General features: G+C 37.5%; 1 protein-coding gene across 2 annotated transcripts in view; it reads right to left on the reverse strand.

Moving 5' to 3' along the window:
* RAP1B (RAP1B, member of RAS oncogene family) overlaps nucleotides 1-25238 on the reverse strand; it is a 43825-nt gene extending 18587 nt beyond the window's left edge. Inside the window, exon 1 of one of the 2 annotated variants that reach the window (XM_032854873.1) lies at nucleotides 25098-25238. The gene's annotated coding sequence lies outside the window, so the exon portion shown is untranslated. The remainder of the gene's footprint in view (nucleotides 1-25097) is intronic. The other variant, XM_032854871.1, reaches the window with a different exon arrangement.
* Nucleotides 25239-26795: the final 1557 nt, after the last annotated feature.

Genomic DNA, 26795 nt, shown 5'->3' on the forward strand with positions numbered 1-26795 from the left:
AAATATTACTGACCCTAATTATGAACCATAAGAGTAATTCTAAAAAACACTGGAAATAAAGCATAAAAAAATGATAGATGTATTTCAAAAAACTATATATATATATGTATACAGTTTTGCATATATATATTTTCAAACTATATACACAGTTCTAGTTTTTAACATCCATTCATCTACCGATGGCACACGGGTTGCTTCTATAACTAATGCTGCAGTAAGCACAGGAGTGTGTATGTCCCTTCAAATTAGTGTTTCTGTATTTTTTGTCAAGGAGATTAAGAATACACTTATCTTGATGAGCACTGACAAATATACAGAACTGCTGAATCACTATATTGTATACTTGAAACTAATTTAACACTGTTAACTACACTGGAATTAAACAAACAAACAAACAAACAAACAAAACTACACTGGGCGCCTGGGTGGCTCAGTGGGTTAAGCCTCTGCCTTCGGCTCAGGTCATGATCCCAGCATCCTGGGATAGAGGCCTCCATCAGGCTCTCTGCTCAGTGGGGAGCCTGCTTCCCCCTCTCTCTCTGCCTGCTTCTCTGCGTACTTGTGATATCTCTCTCTCTCTCTCTCTCTCTCTGTCAAATAAATAAATAAATAAAAATCTTAAAAAAAAAAAAAAAACTACACTGGAATTAAAAAAAAACAAACAACTCATAGCTTTTACTTAGTGTTAACATTTACTGAAGACCTACTCTTGTCCAAGAGCTGTGCTAGTACCTGAAGATTAAAAAAAAAATCTAAGAAATGATGACTTATACCAACATTACTATAACATTTAATATTAAATATCAATATATAATGAGTGCCTACAACATATTAGGTACAGCTCTACCCAATGGGAATGAAGCAGTGAACAAAAGACTCTGTCCTCAGAATTTACAATGGGGTGTGGGGGGACACAAAATCAATATAAAACATGTTAGAAGTGATATAAACACTATGGAGAAAAGAAATAAAAGTAAGGTAAGGGGACTGTGGGAACGGAGGGATCATCTTACCAATATGGTGATAAAGGACTTCTGTTAAGGTGAAGGTACTATACAGGTGAGCCTCTAACACAGGTTTGAGCTGCATGGGTCCACTTATACGCAGATTTTTAAAAAAATACAGTACAAGGGAGGGAGAAATGAAACAAGATGGGACCAAGGAGGGAGACAAACCTAAGAGACTCAATCTCAGGGAACAAACTGAGGGCGGCTGGGGGAGCAGGGAAGGATGGGGTGGCTGAGTGATGGACATTGGGGAGGGTACATGCTATGGTGAGTGTTGTGAATTATGGAAGACTGATGATTCACAAATCTGTATCTCTGGGGCAAATAATACATTATATGTTAATGAAAAGTAAAAAATAAAATATAGAGAAAAAGTAAATAAAACAGTTTAGTACTGTAAATCTATTTTCTCTTATGATTTTCTAAAAATAATTTCCTCTAGCTTTTTTTGTTCTAATAATACTGTACACAATATATATGACATAAAATATGTGTTAATCAATGTTATCAGTAAGACTTCCAGTCAGAAGTAAGCTATTAGTAAAGTTTTGGGGTGGTAAGTTATATGTGGATTTGATTCTTAATCCCCACGTTGTTCAGGAATCAACTGTATAGCTCAGTACCCAAAGCCCCCTTTCAATAGACTGAATTTGTGTTTTCAAAAAAAAGTTTCTAGCATTTGACTTTATTCTGTTTTTTATTTTCAAATCAACATCTCTAGTAAGGTAATATGCCAGTTAATTTGTAGCTAAAGTTAAATTTGGATTTGGGAAAGTCACAGAGATCTGTCTAGAATCCACTGGAGAGCTCATGGCTAAAATACCCCTTCTTCCTCTCCTACCAGGAGCAAAAATGGGATTTCTGGAGCAATCTAAATGTAGGTGGTCTTATGAGGTACCATTATTCAATATGCACAAAATGCCCCACAGTCATTTCCTTTGCCAGCTTTATAGGGAAAGACATTCACAATCCCATCTCCAGCACCACCCCCGCCACTGTTATGTAGCAAGAATACTACATACACAGATCAGGATAGAATGTTTCTGACTAGCAAATACTTAGAATGCAATTCTTATAAGGGTAGTGTCAAGAAAGATTTCTAAAGTATTCTTAACTGTCCCAGCCCACAATGATAGTTTCTCTTTCTGACAACCCACACCAAATACTTCAGCACTTGATTATATACTGTCTTGTATTGTTTTCTAAGAAGAGACAACAAATTGTAGAAAGGAACATTATCTTAAGGTTTAAGATGCTTGGCTCTATTTAAAAAGTTATACAATTTGAGATAAACCACTTTGTGCTCAATTTCCAGTTTCCTTGTTTGGAAAATGAGGGAACAGGGAAGGGTGAAGTATTGTACACAGAGTTGCCCTAGATGAGACATCAATTTCTGAAGCTGCAAGGTGTTAATATTAGGGAATAGTGTGAATTGTGGCCAAGGGGAATGAATGCTTATACAGCTAAAGTCATTCAAATTCTAAAAAATGTGAATATTGTGAAAACCAATAAAATCTATGTAAGGTATGATCTGGACTGTGAGTCACTAGTTTTCTACTTCTGGATTAAATGATCTCTAAGGTCTCTTTCAATTCCAAAATGTACTATTTCATATACCAAGGTTCTGAAGAATTATATATGGACAGAACTTTTAAAAGTATCTTAATGTTATATTATTCCCTCTTCTTAATTATTATAAAAAAAGATATAATTCTATGTTGGTACTAACATTTAATGATAATGTAAATTTTTCCCCCTAACTTCATAATGGTAGTTTCATATTACAGACATTTTAGGATTATTATCTTTCAAACTTAATATAGATAAAACTAAAATAAAGGGGCTGAAAATACAGGGCAACCTACAGATTCATAGGCTGCTCTCACGTGGGAAAATCCATTGATCCTAATGGGTATTCAACTGAGGCAAGATGCAAAGGCTTTCCATATTTTCTTCTTAGTTCTGGCATGCTAGTCCAACCTGCTTTTGTACAAGTAAGGTCTTTTGAACTAACTCAAGATTGGGGATGGACACAAGGTCCTCTCTTGCCCAGGGTGGTAAAACATGGAATCTGGAAATAAGGGAACCCTAGAATTGACTACCTATGAAATTTACCAGAGGGTAGGCACTTATTCTCGGCTTGTGTCTTAGTGTGTAAAATATAGACAACGCTACATAGACCAATTTCACAGACTTAATGGACAGATTAAGTAAGAATATATATTGTCTATAAGAGTTTTAAGTGTTAGTCATTACTATCATCAACTAGATGCACAGTACTCCCTTATTTTTTCCTCAGTTTGGTCTAGAAATGTTTGTTGAATCAAGGAATGACTAGAGATTAATAATTCAGTTCCAGCAAAGGAAAGAACTGTTTAGATCTTTAATAAAAGACCACAAACAAGTTACCTTTTATATGTAAACCGCCATCTGAGTTCACATCAATTACTGACAAATGTCAAGAATCTCAGCTGAAAATGAACTATACAAATCTTGAAAAAAAAAAAAATTAGTCTTTATACTTGCCCTGTAGGAATGCAATTCCAGTAGAAAAGAAAATGCTCTGAAGCAGGAAAAGTATTTAAAACAGCAACTTTTGGATTCCAGAGACACCTGCTCTCAACCTCGTAATCTGATTTATTCTTTTAATCAACCTCATTAGTAAATGTAAAAAGGCTGTAAGAATCAAATCCTTGAAAAGTGGTAAGTGACATTCAAAAAGCATAATTCCTCTCCATTAAAATATGTCATATAGAGTCTCCAAATAGTTATAGTCAAATTAGAAAATTTCCAAAACTATGGTAACTAAAGTAATCCTATCTTCGTTATTTTCCTACGTCACCCACCCCGAACCATCCACTTTTGAAATTCTGTGATCTTAAATTATAAATAAAGGACTAAGTAAAAAACTTAACTACTGGTTCCTGAAGTCAAGTGACTTCTCCCACTGAACACTTTCTGGAAGAGACGATATTTGATTTCTCCTTTCCGCCTCCAACTCCCAAAGTAGTATTTTAGCAGCTGAAGAGGATTACTTGTTCTCTTTGCCCTCCTAAATAAAACTAACTAACTAAAATGTCAGGAGAACTTGTTACTAATCTGCTGGGAGACAATGAGAGAATTCAAAACTTTTGAGCAGATTTAAAAATTATTTTTGGAGGTCCAAACACTACCTCTCACACTCTCTTTTAAAAATAAAACTAACAATGGACTACAAAATAAACAGAAAGCTGTTAAAATAACGTTACTTACCATATTTACTTTCTGAGTTGTGTCTCTCGTAATGAGGACAAACAGGAAATGCTTCCAATCTTACATTCTGCTGAGAAAAGTCTTCTCTGTGAACTAGATTTCTAAATCTTGTCAAGTATAGAATTTGTAGACGATCAAACTGTTCATAGCATTTTCTCTAACCTGATTGTATTTATAATATCTCAAGTAGGAAAAAATTCTTCCCTTGACCTTTTCATGGATTAATATTGCCAGTAAATAAAGCTTATTCCATCATATACTATGACATGCAAGTTAAGGTCACGTTTTCTAGCTTTATTACTGGAGTTACTACCTTTCGGTTTAGTACTTGATCATGTCTCTGAGAAATTATAGTACAACAATTTATCAGTAATATGACAAATGCAGAGGAACCTGTTTCTTAGCTTTCTCAGCCAAATCAAGGGATGAGCTGGTTAGCTAAGTGACAAAAAAATGAAAAGTCTAACATGTTCATGTTTCGAAAATAAGAAGAAATAATGTTGGCTCAAAAATGACCTATTAGTTTCTACCAGATCCCTCTAAATATATCGAATTTATGTAGAACTCTCCCCTGCTCCCAAGAGTTCTTTGAACATGACCTAAGAATTAGCCTGTCAGGTTTTTTTTTTTTTTCTGTCAGATCTAGCAGTAATTCTATAGGTGTACATAGTGACTCAAAGATCGGCTGTGTATTTCAAACATAATTTAGGTAAATATGGATAGGAGTATGGAGATTAGCTTTACTACTGGCTATATATCTTAGAATCTGAAACACACATGCCCTATTTAACAAGGTTTTAAATTGAAAAAATGGTAAGACAGGAAAATATAAGTGTTAAGAGAATAGGCTTTAATCTGATTTCCTAGACTGCCAGTTCTAACTATTAGCTAAGTGACCCTGGTCATGCTATTTAGCCTCTAGGTGCCTCGTTTCCTCATCTGAAAATGGGAGTAATTATCTATTTAAAGTTTTTAAGATTCAAATAAAATAACTTATCCCATGAAAATGTTTAACAAAACACATAACACAGTAAGGGGAGTAGACACAGTAAGCAGCGTTACTTGCTATTTTAAAAATCCCATCTATTTACAGGGTTCAACCTGAAGCACCTGCAGTGCCTCAAAAGCACAGTATATTACAGGAACCTGTGTACCTGGGGGAAATGTCACTAACACTTCTACTTTCTCCATTCCGTTACCAAGTCTGATCCATTCTACTTTGGCATCTCCGGAATCAACTGCACTCTCTCCCCTTCATTACCCTGTAAGGGCCTTCATTATTTTCCAAAGAGGAAAAGGCGGGGGTGGGATACAGGAGGCAAATATGAAGGAAAATATTAACTTGTCATACACTTGAATTTCAATGACCAGTTCAGAGATATTTTAGTTTTGACTGTGAACACTAAGAGGTAGGGCATGCTAGAAATTTGAGAAAAAGGCAGTATGACAACTGTATTTTAGTGGCCTTTACACCCCAGAAACCGTTAGTTTAAAACATTAAAATGGGGGGAGGGATAGGGTGGCTGGGTGGTGGACATTGGGGAGGGTATGTGCTATGCTGAGTGCTGTACACTGTGTAAGACTGACGATTCACAGACCTGTACCCCTGAAACAAATAATACATTATATGCTAATGAAAAAATAAATAAACAAAACATCAAAACGGAGTGTTTGGACTGTGTTACCTCACAGTCAAGCAGGGTCTACAGAACAAAGTGCTATGTATACAGGTAAGAGAATTCTCTGCCTAAAAGGGTATATCAAGCAAGACTTCACTAAATGGGTATTTAAACCAGACCAGTGGATATTTTAAACAGGGGAGTTCACTGGGAAATGAGGGCATTCTGGGGGAAAAGGATGAGAAGTGCGTGGGGTCCAAGTGGGGGAGTAGACTGAAGAGGTAGGGAACCCTCTTAGCTTAAGAGTTTGACCTGTATTCTTTTTTTTTTTTTTTTAAGATTTTTATTTATGTATTTGACAGAGGTCCATGTAGGCAGAGAGGCAGTCAGAGAGACAGGAAGGGAAGCAGGCTCCCTGCTGAGCCCATGATCCCTGGGATCAGGACCTGAGCAGAAGGCAGAGGCTTTAACCCACTGAGCCACCCAGGTGCCCCTGACCTGTATTCTACCAGAAACTGAGACAAAGAATTTGCAAGTTGGGAAATTGATATGAACATATCTGTGCTTTACAAAGATCACAGAAACTAAGTATTTGTTTTCTGAATTCTGGGAATTCAGTAAGAGGTTGCCACAGCTGAGAGACAGTGACCCAGGTTAGGGCAATCAAGAGAACATGGTGACTGACTAGATAGGTAAGGAAAGAAAAATATGATGCAGCATGATCAAACATGGGATAGTGAGGCCATTAAATCAGACTGGGGCCTTAAGAGGACAGACTCGGTTCAGGAAGTACCTTTTATCTTTTGCAATAGGTCTCAAAGACAGCAGAGTAAAAACTTAATAATAGTACGGACATGGTAGTAGCATCTTATTCCTAAAGAGACTGGAAAGACGATGCTCACTGTCTGTATTCAAAAGGCTTCAGGCATAAAACAGAACACTGATTTGTTTAGCAAGATTATAAATGTACCCGGTGTAATTTGTTCCACTCAATATTCCTGGCTTATTAATGTGAAATATGTAATTTATTTAGATGATAAGAAATCTCAATGTTAAGGTTTATAGTTTTAGTCGTTAAGTCTTCATCAAACGAAATGTGATGGGAGTTTTTTGGCCAATTTATGAGAAACGGAAATATGAACAGAAAAGATTACTACTATACAAAACCAAAAACCTTTCTGGGCTTAATGAGTATCTCAGGGTAAAATACTCAGTGACTAACTTGTGTTGTACAATAAACCATAACACAAAAAAACCATTTGCCCACAAAGTGCCACACAGTGTCTTTACACTTGCTCCCTTTTCCTCTTTATCGGAAGCCTTTTGTAAACAGACCAGTAACTATCTTAAATCTTATTTTCTCATTTCTTTAAGAATAAACAAAAAACTACTGTTATGGTGACACCACTGTCAGTGTTTACATTCTTTTCTTAAGATCTAGTCTAAAAGAAAACTTATCTACGAAAAATCAACTACAACTACTATAAGCAAAGTACAGATTCCCTCCTTCTTTTGTGGAAAAAACACCATTCTTTTTCAACTTCAACCTAAATTTTTCCATGGTCTTGCCTTCTCAAGTCTTTTCATAACCCAAATCTGATCTCTACATTTCTATATAGGTATATAGTATTGGATACATTTGTTTTAAAGGCACAAGTAATTTTTCTACAACAATGTGGCCCAAGACATAAGCTGGCAAGTCCATAGGTTGGCAAAAAGAACCATTAAAAAGCTAAAATAACATCAAAGGATTCTATTCACATTCTTAAAACAAGAAAAATAACAGAGGATAACCACCAAGCAAACCAGTCCAGAAGATTCTATTTTAGCCAAAGATTAATCAAATTAAGGATGCTATTATTATTCTACATAGCCCCAAGAGGTAGTTAAAATTTAATCATTACAAAATGGGAGGGAACTCAAAACAAAACAAAAGAAGGATGGGGGAAGAGGGAAGGAACTGGGTCATTAATGTCCTTTTTGGTATAAAGTATCAATATTTTTAATGGCACTTTTCCAACAATACCACCATGCATAGTGTATTTCCCAGAATAGTTAAGTCACAATGACGTAACTGCTGATAAAACTTAAAAGGATTTTTCGTAACTTGGAAGTTATACACCTGCTATTAGAGAGTTCTCAGCCATGGACTTCTCTGATCTTTATACATGAGCATATACAAGAGCTAATTCCAGCAAAGGTATGACCATCCTAGACATTTTTTTAGACACATGGTCTCTGCAAAGCAAATCTATGAGTAAAGCTTAAACTGCTGTAAAGGGAACTAAGGAAAATTTCAGGCCACCTCAGACTTTGCCTTATCTAATAAGCTACATCTAAATAAAGCATTAATCATCTGACAGAATATGCAATTTTAAATTAAAAAGTTGGGTAGGACCACCTTCTGATAAGGTCACCAATGATATACAAATATATTCCTAAATGGATCAATTAATTAAATACACTTTTGTATTTTCATTTGAACATTAGAAAATGTTCAAAATCATAGAAACTTAACAAATAAAAGCGAAAGTGCCCCAACACTTCCCTCCAACCAAACCAATCACCCAGTTACTAGGCATTTATTACACTTCTTAAAACTGTGCCAACACAGTTTCATGCAAAGGAGATGGCTACATCATAAAGTGGAGTCTAACCAGCAGTCCTGATTTAGCACTGTAAGACTCGTGTCTCAGGAAATCCTCGGTCCTGAGCAAATCAGGATGGTTGCTCATCTTAAGAGGAATATATCTTAATGGGAATTTGCTTCCTCTTATGTTTCATAATCTTCAAGATAGAAACTGGGAAGGCTTAAAAAACATCTTGCAAACATTTGGGGGCATTACATAGCTTGTCTTTTGCCACAACAGAATCCTACTCTTCTCTGAAATAAAATATGGAAATTAAAAACCAAACTGTGCAGCACTTAGAACAAGAGCTACGTTGAGTGTTTACCGTAACAGACACTATTTGTATAGTATTTACAACTTACGGTTATCTTGACATGAGTTTTCTCATTTGGATACAAGACTAAGGACATTTCTCAGGAAGAAACATAGTCCCTTGCTTAATTAGGAGTACCTTTCATCTAATTAGTATTTGAATATGCCTTAAGTGCAAATCACTATGAAGGTTACAAAGATAAACAAAACATACTTGCTTTCAGGAAGTTTATAGTTTTGTAGGAAAGAGGAGATAAAATATGAAAAATATGAGAAACAAAAATATGAAATTTGAAGAGAGGTCAAGAACAAACTTATGAAGAAGGTGGCAAATGAACAAAAGGCACAGCATTTCAATAGGAAAGAACACATTAGAGAAAAGAAAAGTGAAAGCCAAAAGTACAGAAGGCAGCAAAATGCAGGAATATGATTAGACTACCATAGAAAGCATAGTCTGAGTGATCTCAGGGTACAAATAGGTAAATAAAACCAGCAAGACAGTCAGTCTACAGTCAACATAACATAGATCTCTGAGTACTGGTCAAGAATGTGGTCTCATTTTATAATCAACAGTACTAGATGATTTTTTTTTAAATATTTTATTTATTTATTTGTCAGAGACAGAGGGAGAGAGAGTGAGCGAGCACAGGCAGACAGAGGCAGAGGGAGAAGCAGGCTCCCTGCCGAGCAAGGAGCCCAATGTGGGACTTGATCCCAGGACGCTGGGATCATGACCTGAGCCGAAGGCAGCCGCTTAACCAACTGAGGCACCCAGGCGTCCCAGTACTAGATGATTTGAAAAGAAACATAACCGAGACTGAGAAAACTAAACTACTTTTTAAATGAACAAAAGCAGTTCTAACAGAAGCCTGGACAATACATCTAGAAATGTTAAGCATTTTATTGAAATATAATAAATATACAGCTTACTTTTAAAATGCATCAGTTTGGGGGCACCTGGGTGGCTCAATCAATTAAGGGACTGACTCTTGATTTCAGTTCAGGTCATAATCTCAGGGTCCTGAGACTGAGCCCTGTAGCGGGCTCTGCACTCACTCAGCAGGGGGACTGCTAAGATTCTCTTCCCTCCTCCCAACTCCCCCCCCACCAAAACAAACAAACAAATAAATAAATAGCACAGGTTGCAACAAAAACCTATAATGAGATGAAAAAACTAAAATTAAGAAGTCAGAAACAATATACTGCATAGAGAAAGAAATTGCAAGAGACTGAAAAAAGATCGCTAAGACTGTCAGCAATTCTAGCTTTCTTTTCTAAGACTGTATGAATACTGTGTACCTACCATGGGCAGACAGTGCAGATATCAGATGCATGTATCAAGGCTCTCTATTTTCCACAACAGAGTATTAGCTATCACACCATGTGATGTCCAAAGCATACCGAGATTTCCTTTAGCTAATATCGTTACCACATAACATGGCATCACTTAGCATATTTGCCTAATATCTCATTTATGTGGACAAATGGAGCAGATTTATGGGGGAGGCCATACTTTTCCTCAAAAAACTGCTTTGGATCTGTCCACATGCATAAAAAATACTCAGTTAAGACTTAAATATCTCAGGGGGACTGGGTGGCTCAGTCAGTTAAACATCTAATTCTTGTTCTTGGCTCAGCTCATGATCTCAGGGTTTTGAGATTGGGCCGCATGTCAGGCTCTGTGCACTGAGCATGGAGCCTGCTTAAGATTTTCTCTTCTCTCTCTCCTCTTCCTCACCAACTCCCCCCCTCCCACATCCACTATCTTTCTCTTTAAAAGAAAAAAAAATCTTCAATATCTCACGGCAAGGGATAGAAGTATAAAGTTAACTGCTGCATAACCAGCACTCAACACACTTGGCATACAGAAGGCAATTATCTGTTGAATGAATCAAAACCAGTTTCTTGCCCTAGAGGAGAGGCTGGCAAACTCCAGACTTCAGACCAAATCCCATTTACTGCCTGGTTTGTTTTTTTTTTGTAATTAAAGTTTTGTTGAAACACTGCCATGCAACTGCATACTGTTTATGGTTGCTCTGGTAGAAATGAATGGTTGTGACAGAGACTGTATGGTCCAGTCCCCAAAGGCTAAAAATTTATTATTTGGTCCTTCAGAGAAAAAGTTTGCTTATTATCTACCATATATGGTAGACCCTGGAAGAAATAAAGATAAATCTTGTCTATTTATTCACAGGTGGCAAATGGGTTTTAGCTCAAACACCAATGCAAAATTAAACAGCTACCTAGAGTGCAGTGTTGAGAATGATTCTGAGACCAACTCTGGTCCCAAAGGGAAAGAGTATAGTCTCAATTATCAATGACTACAGGGGTTTAGAGAAAGGAGAAATAGGGTTACAACTCTAAAAACATTCAAAAACTTTTGTTGTAGAATACTTTCATCTTAAAGAACTAGCAATGTTGTCTGATAGTTTTACAAAGGAGATTAGTTGCAAAGTAATATGCAAATCTCTCCCCACCCACCCCAACCCTGAAGGAATGACTGAGAAGGGTTTGCCTGAATGCTAAAGACTGTCTACCAAAAACAATGGTTTGGGTTCTGGCACAGTTGATGTTGCTCATTTTTACTATATTCATTCATTCACTCCATAAATTCACTCATTATTCACTTAGTCAACAGATTCAGTGGTTTAAAACTATTCCTGAGAATGATTAAACAGTATTATTAGGGGAACCTATGGCAAGAAGGTAAGTCCCCAACATGCCCTAAAACTCCATCAACCTTTATAGATAAAAAACTGTATAGAAGGGCATGCTGAGTAAGTACTTTTACATTAGAAGCTAAATCTATTAAAAATTTGCCCACTTTGGTTCTGGAAGTAGTTAATAAAGTAAACAGTTTCACACTGAAGGATTCATGCTACTGGAGCCCTGCAAAGTTTCCCTTTAATTTTAGAAAATTCCTTTGTTTGCTGGATGCACCTCAAGTACTTGCACCCTAGCTGCAAGGGAGGCTGGGAAAGCTAGTTCTTGGCATTTTTACTTTCTACAAAGCAAGGTTGTTGACCAAGATTCATTTAGACCTGTGTCTTTTCAGACACTGGTGAGTCTCTCTAAAAATAAATGTGAACGCACACATCCATACGTCTATATAAGACATTTTGAGGCAGATACTATGTTTCTGTTAGATTAAGGTCTGGCCCATATGGGCCACACCCTAGCCTGACAAGGAGCCATGCATGGGATATCTGAAGAGGTGACCAAACCACTGCTGGGACTGGCAGGAAGGAAGGTCTCAAAGTCAGATCACATTTAAGTCTCAAGACGAAGAAGCCTAGGAAAGCTAAGGGATATCACAGCAGTGGTCATCAGTGACATCTCTCATCATAGTAGGAATTATGTGTGCACACACGCCACACATTTTTTTTTTTTTAAGATTTTTAATTTTACTTAACACACAGAGAGATCATCACAAGTAGGCAGGGAGGCAGGCAGAGGGAGAAGGAGTATGCAGGCTCCCTGCTGAGCAGAGAGCCTGATGCATGGGTTGATCCCAGGACCCGAAGATCATGACCTGAGCCGAAGGCAAAGGCTTAACCAACTGAGCCACCCAGTTGCCCCGCTCATTAAGTTTTTAAAAGTACCTCTGGAAGACTCTGATAACACCTCCCTGTTCCTCCTAAAGACCCTAAGACCTATATTCCTAGCAAAGAAAAGTCAGGGTTCACCAGAGACCATTATATTCATCATTTTGCTTTCAAATAACTGTCCCGCAATTTAATAAAGAAAAAGAGAGTCTGTTGTTTTTCAGGTCTGCAGAAATCAGATTCTTCAGTAAATTTAAATAACCTGCTCTTAATGTCTCAACTTCCACAAGTCACAGAAAGAGATACGATCACTTCAAAGGGATGACCAAGAAAGCTAACCATTATTTTTCTGTTCCAAGCTGAAGTCGTATTTTTTCCAAGTTTGCTGATTTGTCATTCAAGAATTTAACACTAACACCAAAGGTGCTCAGTAATGTCTTCTGAACAGGATGCAGAATGAGAGAACTACATTAACCAGAAATATCCCTATTAGGGAAAGTATCTGCTTTTATATATTTTAAACAAATATATACTAAGTACAGTTTATGACCTGTTAGGGCAAAAGTAAAAGAAATCAGAAGTGAGGCACTTTAGTACTAGCAGGTAAATTAGAATTTATGGGTAAAGATTCCAGAGTAAACCACACCTGATTTCATAGCGGAAGACCATCACAAATATTTTTTAATATAAATACTCAGATTTTACAAAATGCCACCCTCCACAAGGATGGGAGGGGAACACTGTTTAAAACCTAATTTTACAATCTGTTTCAACATAAGGCTGAATTCAGAAATAAACAGAATTAGTGTGTTCCATGAGAGAAGGAATAAATGACTGCAAAAATATTTTATTTCATTTTACCGATAACCTCCTAACTAGGATTAAATGACAAAGCTTAGTATGATTGCCCCCAAATGCATGAGAAACCATACTAAGAAAGTCATGATTTAGACTGTGGGTTCATAATTTGCATGACTAAATTAAAATCTAAATGAAATTTCAAGGCCAGGACATTCCTAATGGAAAATTCCCTAGTAAACCTGCCAAAAGTTCAGAGGAGAAAAATTAACCAACTAACAAAAAAGCAGTGGAAGCAGAGGTAGTTCCCATAATTTTCTCTGGTAATTTTAGTATCTCAAGCTAAGCAGCAGTTTAGGCTAGCTACTTAGTGCTAACACTGGCTTATACAACTAACTGCCTTACAAAGTTATTTTTGACTAAGTTCTTTCTTTTACACTTTACCATGTTCGGTTTCTTCAAAGACACTGATCGAATAAAATAAAGGCCATTCAGAAAAATAAAATGCATGCCACACTTTGAAGCTCTAAATAATGCTTCTATTTGGCTTTCTGATACATTACTCCACTTAACTTGCAAAATTAGTAGGTCAGTAAGCATTTTTTTTTTTTTAAGTCACTTCAGAGCTTGCCTTTCTTGACAATTCTATAAAAGAGAGGTCAGTATCCAAAAAATAGTATATACATGTTTGGATTCCTGGAAATTAGTATGTACCAAATGAATGGATAAAAGCAATGAGAACCAAAGTCTGGGTGTTAATTAGGTTGTTGGAATAAGGAGAGGATATGGGGAAACCACAAAAAGTGGGCAGGCACTTTCTGTAATCAATTCTGAGTTTCAAAGAAGCATCTTCAGATACTTCCTTCCATGTCAAAATGAGTGATTCCATCAAGAATCTTTAGAGATTATGTTAGTCCTGTAATAGTCTTTTTAAAGATTTTATTTATTTATTTGACAGAGAGAGATCACAAGTAGGCAGAGAGAGGAGGAAGCAGGCTTCCCGGTGAGCAGAGAGCCCGATGCGGGGCTCGATCCCAGGACCCTGAGATCATGACCTGAGCCGAAGGCAGAGGCTTTAACCCACTGAGCCACTCAGGCGCCCCAGTCCTGTAATAGTCTTATTTCAATCTTCTACTGTACTCAAACTTAACAATGAAATGTATTATATAATTCTTAGAACCCTTATGAACTGGGAGACAAATCGCATGATTATCTTAAAAGACTTAAAAAATCTATTCAGAAATTGTGGCTAAAAATATGAACTCTCAATCATTAAACATTTTAAAAAACCATTTATTATGTTCCAGGCACCAATATACACTTCCCAAATATATACCAATATACAATTTCCAAACATTTAATGGGACTCCTAGGAATTAGCTGGTTTTCCCATAACCTTAAAAAGATTCACAAGCCTAAGCAGTGCATTCCATCCTGAATCTGTGTCAAGAAGATTTCCTTGGCCGAGACTGTTTGTAGGCTAATTGCTTCAAAGTAACATTTTCAGACCCTGATGTCCTCCCCAAAGACACAAAGTAATAAAGAGTAAAGCATTTCCAACAATTTCAGATCCATTTCTCACAGTAGATAATTTTTTTTTATATAGCAAAACTTCACTTAAGCACTATTATGAGGCTATTTATAGTTTTTATTCATCCCATTTAGTGTGACTGTTTATGTTTCACTTTAGAAATATTAATTTGGTTATTCTTACTAAAATTCAAAACAAGTCTTTCCACAACATTTTGAATTCCAAAGATCTGAGACCAAGAATTTTAAGGGGACCTATAATCCATTTCATAAACATCTACCATAGCAAAACACTCCTTTGAACATACTTTGCATATTCTAATTTCTGTACTGTTGCCCACCCTGATTCACTGCTAGTCTAAAACTTACATACTCTTGATATCATGTACGCATCCCACCTCATTTATAATTTCTTCTTTGACTATTAGAGCTTATGACTTTTTGCTATTCCTTTGACTCTAAAAGCATTCATCTATATCACTCATTTGGGTATCAATTATTATTATTTTGAACTGCTATTTAAATTTCATATTAACTTTTAATGCCTTTGCTAAAAAACCTTTTGTGCATAATTACTCAAGATAATCCCAACATCCAGTAACTGAGAACAATTAGCTCTCAAAAACATGCAGTCACCAGGGACAGAAGCCCTAAATAATGAGGAATTATAGTTGGAAATAGATGTAACACTTCAAAAAATTAGTGTAAGTAGCCTATGATGGGAAGTGATAAAGAAATCATTCAACACCTTATATATTCTTTTCATTAAAATAAAAAACGTTTGGCACCGTATGCCAGTTATTGGGATAACCATTTGAGATTGTGGTGGTGAAGTGACACTGCATTCCTGCTCTCTTGAAACAAATAGTTTGGAGGGCAAGAAATAAATGGGTAAATGTAATTACAGATTATGATAAGAGCTAAGAAGATAATGAAGGGGATGCTCCTTTATATAGGTGATCAGGAGAAACCTCCCTATAAATGTACATCTGAGCCGAGATCTAGCGCTACTTAGCAGAATGGCAGAGAGCTAGGGAAAGATCATGCTAGAGAGCAGCTGTAAACACCAAACCTCAAAAGATGGTGGGCGGGGGCACCTGGGTGGCTCAATTGCTTAAGCATCTGTCTTAGGCTCAGGTCATGATCCCAGGATTCAGGGACCAGCCCCACATCAGGCTCCCTGCTCAGCTTTTCTGAGTCTGCTTCTCTTCCTGCCTCTCACCTGGATGGTGCGCCCTCTCCCTCAAATAAATAAGTAAAGAAAAAAAAAAAAAAGATGGTAAAGGGCTTCTTGGGTCAAGATCAGAAAGAAGTCCAATATGGGTAGAGCTTAGTGAACAATGGAGAGAGGAGATAAAGTTGTGAAGTAAGCAAGAACTGGATCTGGCTTTCTACTTTGAGCCACTAGAGTAGGTGGGAGGGGAGCTTGGACCAGAGGGTATTATATGATCTGATTTACATTTTTAGAAGATGATTTTTAAAATCTAGTTGGAGACTGAGGTAGAGGAGGACAAGAATGGAAACAAGTCAGGAAGGTCTTGAAGGAGTCTAAACAAGAGATGACTGGCTTAAACAAGGTTAGTATCACAGAAACAGAATTTTAGAGCTCAAGAAGACCTAAACAGCCATTTAATCAAACTGGCCTATGTAAAGATAAATCCTAAGAGAGAGAGACAGAGACATTAACTTGTTCTCAGATTTATTACTCATGCTCAAAGTAATCAGCTAAAACTTAGGAGAAAAATAAGTGTCCAATTTAAGCACTGAAGGTTCAGAGAAAAGTGCATTAAGAGTCTGTTGGGGAGTAAAAGTAAGCATACTCTCAACTTACACTGTTTACTGATGAAACTTTTACTTTAACCCCATAATCTCACGATAGATAGTATCAATTTATCTTCTACCCAGGACCATTTCTCAGGAGACAAGATTTATCAATCACTAGAGTAACACAAATGCTTTTCCAAGTGTGTATCATTCCTGTTAATCTGAACTCTAAAGTGAGTGCAGTTAACAGTAGCTTTGCTCATTAGAAAGACAATCTCTTAATCATCATCCTTATTCTTTTCTGTTCTACTTCCTGCCCTCCCACCTCTCCACTTCCTATTACCATCATCACTTTCATGTAAACAATAAAAAAATGTTATGAATGCTCTTCTGTCCTTAAAAGCTTGCATATCCTGTCTTCTCTTTGTTGAAGGATGATGAAGTAAGGTGACAGGACTCTTGCAAGAAAGGAAAAAAAAAAGCCTAAATGTAAAAAATCTAAAATAGAGGAAATTACATACAATTTTTTCGGCTAGCAACTAAAACTGAACAAGCAACCTTCAGACTAATTTGAATGTCCTGAACATAAAATATGACCTCAGTATGTTCCCTAATTCAGAACAGATAGAACAGCTGACCAGGTAATTGTTTAATATAGAGAGAACTAAAGCTTCCTATTAAATTCCCTCCCTCACTGTGGGATTAGCTCAGGCAGGCAGGAATTCCATAATGCTTATTCCTCAAAGCTACCCCAAAGTTAGCATTTTTACACTTACTCCTCTAAACCACTCCACTCCAGGCGTCTGCCTCTTCCGTCAATGCTGTCCTTACAACCACTAGAACTCAGACTCAACTACTCTTTCTTCACAGAACACACTCATTTTATTACCTCTAGGGGAATAAATGGCACTAAATTTCCAAGAAACTAAGTACAGTATAATCTACAACTTACCTATCTTCTCTCATACTCTGAAACCTTTTAGATGAGCTGAATGGTTAGCCTAAAAATCCTTTAAAATTCGGAATTGTGCTATGACAAATGGTTTATAAAAATAGTTGTTAACAAGGATTGCTACGACTATTCTCAAACAAGCACAAACAAGAAACTGTTTTCTCCCAAAAGGTAAGGATATTATAATTTGTTTTAAAAATATCTACTAAAGTTAGATATCACAGCCAATACTCAGGTCAGAGAGACATTATTAAACTTGAAATGGGAAAAAGTCCATAGCTTTTACTACAGGAAAGCTACTAAATACCCTGAACTCCTAAGAAAGTCAACTATTAAAAGTTTTTTAAGGTTATGTCAAAATCTGGGCACACAAGTAATCTATGTGCATGAGATATCAGGTGTACAAGTATTAAAACCAAGAAATAGGCTTAAAAAATACCAATCACCTAATTTATTACACAGTTCAAAAGGTGAATGGAATGCTCAAGAAGAAGACTATTAAAAGAGTCAATCTAGGAGGTGCTGGGTGGTCCAGTTGGTTAGGTCTCCCCTCCTGGTTTTGGCTCAGGTTGTGATCCTCGGGATCATGAAATCATGCTCCATGCTCAGCACAGAGAACCTGCTTGTGATTCTCTCTCCTCCCGCTGCCCCTCCCACTCATGCTCACGCACCCTCTCTTTAAAATAAACACATCTTAAAAAGTCAACCTAAAATGATTATGTGTTAATAAGAGATTTCAAGATGAAGTGCATGAAAATACTGTTTCACATGTATCTCTGGTTCCTATTCTATCTTCCCCTCCAACAAAAATATAAACTAAATAAATCAAAGACATTATACATTGAGAGCAAAGCATGGAAAAATGAGTAAACAAAAAAGTGAATTGTAAACACACAGCTGGGGATATTTTAGTAGCCTTTTCAGATAAATGTGGATATTCTCCTTTGATACTATACCAAAGCTTGACAACAGGTTCCAATATATTGGAAAGGAAAACCTTACCAATAAACTTGAGGTCTGCTTTAACATTAAAATCCATAGGTCTATCTAGAACTTAGGAAGGATTTCTTATGCATGCATGATTTTGTAACATCATGCATTCACTGAACACTTGGAAAATACTTGTATAAAGAGTTATGTGGATCTTCAAATATTGACACATTATATATTACTTTTAAAAAACCATGTTCATTAACATCACAAATATCTTCGGAAAAATTTTCTAAATATTGGGAAGCAGTCAAGAGCACTGTGGATGATACAAATTTTTCAAAATTCTAATTTTCACTTGAAAACTAGAACTTTATCACTGCCCATAAATAGTGTTGATCTTTTCCTTAAAGCAACAGGCTCATTCTGTTTATTTCCAAGAAAATGTCAACCTAATACCCAGGTCTGAATAACTCTGAATAGTTTTTCAGTCATTCCTTCAAGGAAAAAAAGTATTTATGAAGAAAGCGGCTGGTTCAGCTTGCAACTGCAATAATTACGCAAATGCTTTTCCTATAGACAACCATTTCACCCTCAATACGGCAGCAAAATAGTGTTTCAAGCATACTTTCCATTTTGTCATATTATATTGAAATATTATGTGTAAGAGCCAAGATTTGATTAAAAAAAAAAAACAAAACTTTTTTTTTTAAACTTCTTCAAGTGCATTTAGGTGAAAGTTTTTTGTTGTTTTTTAATGCATGGCAGTGAAGAATACAATGACTATGAATACAGTGTGGTGTTCTGACTTGATTTGTTCTAATGTGCAGGAAGTTTTACTCACCACTGCTTTTGTACCATTGGTACAAATGTCAACGCTATGAAAAAGGGCAAAGAACATCTCAGTATTATTGTAAAAATAGTTTTGTATTTGCAGACTCCTGAAAATGTTCAGGCAATCCCCAGGATTCCCTGGGGTAAATTTTGAAAATCCCTGAACCAGACAATTTGTTAAGCTGTTCACAGTCACAATTATTCTTTCTTAGTCCTTATTCATGCCTTAATGAATAACTTCAATTGGGAGAAGTGATGCTAGAGAGAAAAAAAGTTTCACAGAATAAAAACTAATACTTTATTAGTATCTCTTTTATAATCATTTATGGATAATACTCCACTTAATCCAACAATTCTTTAAGTATATGCCACTGTTCCCACTAAAGAACCAAGGAGGTAGGAAAGGTTCAGAAAAAGGAGGTATGAATTTTGCCTAGAAATTCACTGTACTGGTGATATTAAAAGTGATATTAATTTTTTTCTTTATACTCTTCTGTGTTTGAAATATTTTAATAAGAAAATTCAAAAGACATACACTTAAAAACTCAGCCAGTCTTACCCATACAAATTCAATGCAATATCTCAAGTTGCACAATTTCAAGAGAAGAAAACAGACACATATTACATGCTTCATCCCTATCCTTCTTTATTATCTGTCCAGTACAGAATTCAAGATTACCCAGGGATTCCTGAGTTTTGTTTTCAAGGAATGTAACCGTAACTTATCAATCTTAGCAGCTATAACTTTGCTATCATTAAGTAGTAATAGTAATGTTTCACTATAACCTTAAAACACAACGTTTAACAGTTGGATGCAATATGCATACTACTTTGACACCCAAAACCTACTAATTAAAGAGTTTATATTTATAGCTTTTATTTTACTGACCTACTCAGTCCCATTTACTGAGAACTCTCAGAAAGTCTCCCAATTTTTTTTTAGAATAAAGTGACTTGGAAAAATATATTCCAATGTATAAACTTTAGAAATATAAATTTTAGAAGACACAGATAATTAGGATTTTATTTTATGAAACATTTTCCATTTCCTTTCCAGAAGCTTTTGCCAAAAATTGCTATTAAATGGACAAAACAGATTTTCTTTCATCTTTTTTCTTTTCCACAAGGCAAAGAAGAGGAAAGGAACAGGTAGAGATAATCCACTATTGGGACAACCAGTTCACTGTATATTTTTAAAATAAAGTTACTTAATAAAATGCTAAGTTCTGAATATAAGAAAAAAAATCTATTAAAAGTACATATTTACTGAAATAAACTTTCAAAACAACTACTGAAAAATCCAGCAAGATCTTCAATGTAGTGAAGGTGATGATTCCAAGAAGTCAATAACTGAATGCAATCAAAATTATAACTGCTTAAATAAATGCTCTCTTCCCTTAACATCTTTATTGAGTCTGGGGCGCCTGGGTGGCTCAGTTGGTTAAGCAACTGCCTTCTGCTTAGGTCATGATCCTGGAGTCCCAGGACCCTCCACACTCAGCAGGGAATCTGCTTCTCCCTCTTAAGCTCCCTCCTCTTATGCTCCCTCTCTCACCCTTTCTCTCAAATAAATAAATAAAATCTTAAAAAAAAATCTTTATTGAGTCTACTTATACAACAGTTAAAAATATTCAATTCCTCACCACTGGAAAAGATTACCTAGCAAATTATCTCATGAGATCAGAATCTGGTTTAAATTTAAATGGTCTCATTGGTTAAATGCATAAAATATATGAAGTATATAAAGCAGCTTAACTATAAAATTATAAAATAGCATAACTACAAGGGTAAGCTTTAGAAACCAGCTCAATGTAAAATCCAAAATCAGAACATTAGAGAATTATTCTCTATGGTTAGAGAGACTAGGGTTCTTAATTTAAAAGTGAACATATTTCTAGTACTCAAGTACCTCAAATACCATCAATTTTAACTATAGTTATATTCCAGAATATTGTTCTGTACAATAAAAACCAGGTGGAAATTCTTCAGTTCATGTTGCAGATATTTTTTCTTTTGATAAGTAATTTAAATATTATTTAAAACATGGGTACATTTCCCTAAATGTTCATTTTTTTTCTTTTATAAGTTTTAAGGCTCTTTGGAAACAGTTTAAAAATTCTTGATCCTCTCTTAATGCTGAACAAAAATTCTTTCTAAATTGCTACTGAAATAATAATCAGTTGCTGTATAATTTAATTTGACTAACACTAGGAATAAACACACCAGTGTGAGGAATGAAATAGTAGTATTTCTTTTTGTTTGTGCAACATTTTAAAAAGTGGTTTTAATTTTTTAAAGGCAGCACAGAAGTTCCTCATAACCTTTCTTGTTATAAAATAGAAATTCTATGACTAAAGGGATTGGTTTTAGAATCCAGAGTTCAACTAGGCTCAAAGTACAACAGATTATATATATATGGCAAGCCAGTCTTTCTTGCAAATGGATAAATTAATTCTATTCTTTGTAGCTACTGCTTCCAATGTATTCATGAGATTTCCAAAGAATTAATAAATTAACAACTGTCCTCAAATGGTAATTAGTACCTTTGGATACTATTGCAAAATATCTGAGAACACTGAAAAATATTAGGCTCTCAGCATACGGTACAGCGTTACACATGGTACAGTGTTTCAGCACATAGTACAGTACTCCTGTTTATTGAAAAATTTGTCCAGTGTTACAATGAATCACTGCATCAGCCAAAATGTCTGTTCTTAACTTTTTCTACAAGAAATTCAACGTGAAAAGGCTAATAATAAAAACTTCACCCTAATCTCTAAGACTAAGGAATCCTCAAAAATGACAAGAGGGGAAAAATAATCAAGACATTTATTTAACCACAACCTTGTGTGGTCTTATGAAGTTTTAAGATCTTATCAAAGTTTTTCTATAAACACGTGACGTCACTGCCACAACAACAACAAAAAAGCACTTTTGACTATTTAGTTCATAAATACTAAACTATTCCTGGTAAGTCATATATAGAAAGTACAGATCAATAACCACCCTCTTTATCAATACACACACAGGACCACATTATTGATAAGTCTAGGAAAATGACGCGTGCCTGTCAGTGAGATCTTGGTATTCAATAATAAAATTGCTTATTTAAAATTACACATTTGGGAAAAAAATAAACACCTGCGTAAAATCGCCAAATTTTCTTTGTATTGAGATCTAGTTTCACTGATTAATTTTACCCCCTTAACAAATATTCATCAAGTACCTACTACAAAAGTCAAACTTGAACGTGAGCAATTTCTCATCCAAATCTTAGACTTTATATTTAAAACAACATGTATAGTAAGTTACCGTGTTACTGACCTCTGGAAAGACCTTCTACTAGTCTTGAATTACACTAGAAAATGCACTTAATATGGTATTTATGTACATGATCAAAGTTTTACGAGTAATTCTTTTATTATATCTCAACAGATGCTCCTTACGTGATGACTCTTTACCATGGGGGTTCACTTTCCCTTTATATGGCTAAGAGAAAATACTGGAATTCTATATTGGAAATCTAGTAAGGATTGTTTTGAGGATAAAATGAAAATCAATTTGTAAAGTTAAAAGGATTCCAAGCCAATGTGGAAATGTTTCTTTTTGAAGGAAGACGAAGTTCTCTTCAAATAATATTCTCATATGTTCACTACAGTTAATTCTTAAATCTGAACACTTGCTATCTGCACAGATAAGGCTCTAGGAACTAAGAATACAATGGGGAATATAATGGTCCCTACCCTCATTGCGCTTACATTTAACAAACTGGTATTATCTACGTGCAGTGTACCGTGCCAGTGCTTTGGGGCATTCAAGGAAGACATCCTGTCCTTGGACTTTACAACTCAGTGAACTAGGTAACAAAAATCAAATGAATAATGATGACAGGACAGTAAGAGAATGTTGGAAGTGACAGGTGTCTAGAAAGAAAGAGACAACGTTTCATGGAGTGAAGCTGGGGGTGTTACGGGGAGAACGCAAAAGACAGAGTAATTGTTTTCAAGCCCTCTATCACATTTTTTTAAATTAAGCCAGTTTATTATTGGGTTCTTCAGTTGTATTCGGCTATCTGCACATTAAAACTAAACGGGCTACAGGCGTTTTAAAGATTTACTTTGTGGCTTACTCAGAGAAGGCAACCTCACAATTTATTGATAATTCCAAAAAAGAAAATCCAAGTGAAAACACTGTGTCATGTGGAGTTTAAAAGCAGGAAGGGCTCAAATAAGACCATTATTCAGGGCTCTGTCCTTAAAGTTATTTAACCTCCTTGAGTATCAATTTCCTCTCCTAAAACCTGAGAATGTGGTTCTTCCACACTATTTGACTAAGATACTAACATTTTGTATATGACTGTTATCCTGTAAAAATGTAATTCACTATAAAAATATTCTATTTCCTCCTCCTTTAGACATACTGTCCTAAAAAGTCAGCAGGGCCACTAACTAATCTTATCTTTTCTAGGCCTCAGTTTCCTCCTCCATAAAATGAGAGGGTGGGACTGGATGACCTAAATAGTCCCTTCCGGCCCTTAAAAAGTCCCATGACTCCATTATGACTCAAATACTACTCAAAAGTCAGCTTTTAGGAGTTTGAAGTTAAATGAACGTCCTCCTCTTTTACAGTTACTTCTTGCTAAAATAAGGTTTTGTTGAGCAAGTCTAAACAGCATTGTAATTACAAAAAAGAGTCAAAAATTTGCGAGTTAGAAGCTTTACGGTGTAAGCACTCGATATATATTAGATGCTACCAGCAAAACGAAAATCCAGTTAGACTGAATTAATCTTAAAATATTAAAATCACAATGTTCATTTAGTGTCAACTTTCTACCGGGTTAAAAATGTAATTTCCCGTTACTGTAATACAAAACTGCGTACGTTCCTTCCAAACGTTTTGCAGGGCAAAAATGTTTTGCTAAACTTACTGGGGGGGGAGGGGGGCGAAGGATAAGCAAATCTTGTGCTTAAACTAGCCAGGATGATCTTTTCTCCAAAAGTCATCAGTTCTTTTTAGAAGAAAAATCCAAATGGCCTGGTTAATTTGGGGTAGTTTTAAATAAAACTCATGGTGCTGACAGTTTTAGGATTAGACACATCGAGATGGCGAAAAAGAGAAGACGACAAACTTCCTGGATTTTGTCTCCCTCTGTAAAAGAAGAGAGATTTCCTCTTGCTGACGAAGGGAAAGGCCCCTTTAACAGTTTTTCCCTACGCGGTGGCTGCTGCCAGACTAGGTGGGGCTCCCTCCGCTGCCTTCCTCCTGCCACTTCCCGCAACAAATGGAGCAAACCAGTCCCGTTTCAGGCAAACTTTTTCCCTGTCAGGCTGGAGCCTGCAGGGCGCCGGGGAGTGGTTTCCCCCGAACGCTCCTCGTCCTGGCTCGGGGCTGGGGGAAGCTGCGTCTTCTCAAAGGACAACTTTCTGGTTTCCGTTCTAACTTCCACCCACACCCAGGAGGCCACCGAGGTGGCCAGCGAGGGGGCTCCGGGGCGGCGGACGAGTGCTCCGGGGAGCCGGAGGGGGACGGAAGGTAGCGAGAGAAGCTGCGGCGGCCGCGGGCAGGAGGGAGCGAGCGGGTGTGCGTGGGGGGGGGGGTCCTCGGGCTCTCACTTCCTCCGCCATATTTCAGACATTTGACCCCTTCCGCAAAGCGCGCTGTTCCCCCGCGGCGGCGGCGGTGGCGGCGGCAGCTCGTCCCCGCCGGTCCCGGAGACAGCGCGCTCGCCGGCCGGGCGCCGGGCCCTCCACCACCTGCCGCGCGCCGTGAAGCCTCCGCCGCCGCCGCCAGGGTCCCTGACCGCCGCGCGCGCCCAGCCCGGCCCGCGCCGCACCCCACCCGCTCCCCTCAGCCGGCGCCCGGCCCCCGCCCCGCGCGGCCGCCGTCGCCGCTCCCCTCAGCGGCCACGCACGCACTCTGCCAACCTCTCACGCTGTCACCGGGTCTCCGCCGCCCGCGTCGCCCTGCGCCTCGCGCTTCCTCCGGGTCGCTGCTCCCGGCGCCACGGCGGTCCTGCCGCTGTCGCCGCCGCCGCCGCTCCGGCTGGTTTACACGCCTGACTCTGGGCGAGGTTTGGCGGTGTCGCCTTGACGTCAGGCGTTCAGCCTCGCTCTCGCTTCCGTCCGCGGGCGGGGCGCGCGGGTGCGCGGCCGGGGAAGGGGCGGGGCCGCGGGGCGGAGCGAGGGGAGTCGAGGGGGCGGGGCCTTCCGCGTCGCCGAAGCCCGGGCCGGACACACGCGGCCCCTTTCGCGGGTAGTTCTGGGCGGTGTTTCTCTCCCATGTCTAGTGCCTCCTCAGCTTCTCCTGGGACACCAGGCTCGGGACAGATGCGCCTGTCGACTTCCCTGACCTCAGCGGGTTACAGTGATGCGAATGGTTTAAAAGCCCTCCGAAACTTAAAAGGTGCCTCTAATGAAACTAATAATTCACTCACCAACGCCACCCAACAGTTGGTGCTCGCGTATTCCTTTGTGCTGGGAAAAGTGGCTGGGGAAGTAACAGAGCGTACAGTTTCCACACACCTAGATCTCACACCAAGGAAACCAGGCCAGGGACCTTCTATAGCTGAGAGTAATATGGGTTGGGGCCAAATTGGGCAAGGTCCTTTTCATTCTTGAAAGGGTTTTTCTCCTGACAAGTATTTCATACACTGGTGTCTTAACCTCGGTGAACTCTTTCCAAATTACCGTTCCAAACTCAGTTAACAAATCGATGATCCCAAACAACTTGGTACTCTGCCTAAATCAACTATTTGTAGAAATAAAATAAATTGCATATTTAAATACACGAGTCGGGCACTTTAAAGGGTTACTCGTAGGCAGGTTTATGGTGAAACTGCTGGGCTGCGGAAAATACCTTCTGTTCCAAAAATGCCTTCTACCAAAAACGGTGGAAACTTAACGAAGGAACTTACATTATTAGAGAGAAGACAGAAATACAGCTACCCTTAGTACAGAACATCAGCTCTTTTATGAAACAAAGTTTTGATGAAAGAAGAGATTCAAGAAAGAGCAAAATGCAGAGGAAAGTTGGGGTTGGGAAGTAATTGAAAACTAACTTTTGCTTAGTTCAGCTTAACTTTATTCTTGAAATACATTTTGATGAACTTTGAAGATTAATAAAAAAGTATGATTAATTTCCCTCCCTTAATGAATACTAGTAATTGAAAACTAACCAAGTTAAAGAATAGATAAGAATGAATTATAATTATACTAAGTTTTCTGTAGATAAGTGCTTTCTAGGTATCTTGCAGTTTACGTTAATTGAATGTTACATATTTCCGCGATTTCTGTTTTGTTAGAAAACCCTTTTTAATGGAAATTTCAAAGACAAATTTCAGAGCAGTCTGTAGGAATTGTTTTTATTTATTTATTTTTTTGGGGGGCGCCTGGGTGGCTCAGTGGGTTAAGCCTCTGCCTTTGCCTCAGGTCATGATCCCAGGGTTCTGGGATCGAGCCCCACATCGGGCTCTCTGCTCAGCAGGGAGCCTGCTTCCCCCCCCCCCCTCTGCCTGCCTCTCTGCCTACTTGTGATCTCTGTGTGTCAAATAAATAAATAAATAAAATCTTTAAAAAAAAAAAAGATTTTATTTTTTTATTTGAGAGAGAGCGAGCACCAGCAGG

Source organism: Lontra canadensis, unplaced genomic scaffold (genome assembly GCF_010015895.1).
Source record: "Lontra canadensis isolate GAN:19392208 unplaced genomic scaffold, GSC_riverotter_1.0 scaffold9, whole genome shotgun sequence".
NCBI classification, from domain to species: domain Eukaryota; kingdom Metazoa; phylum Chordata; class Mammalia; order Carnivora; family Mustelidae; genus Lontra; species Lontra canadensis.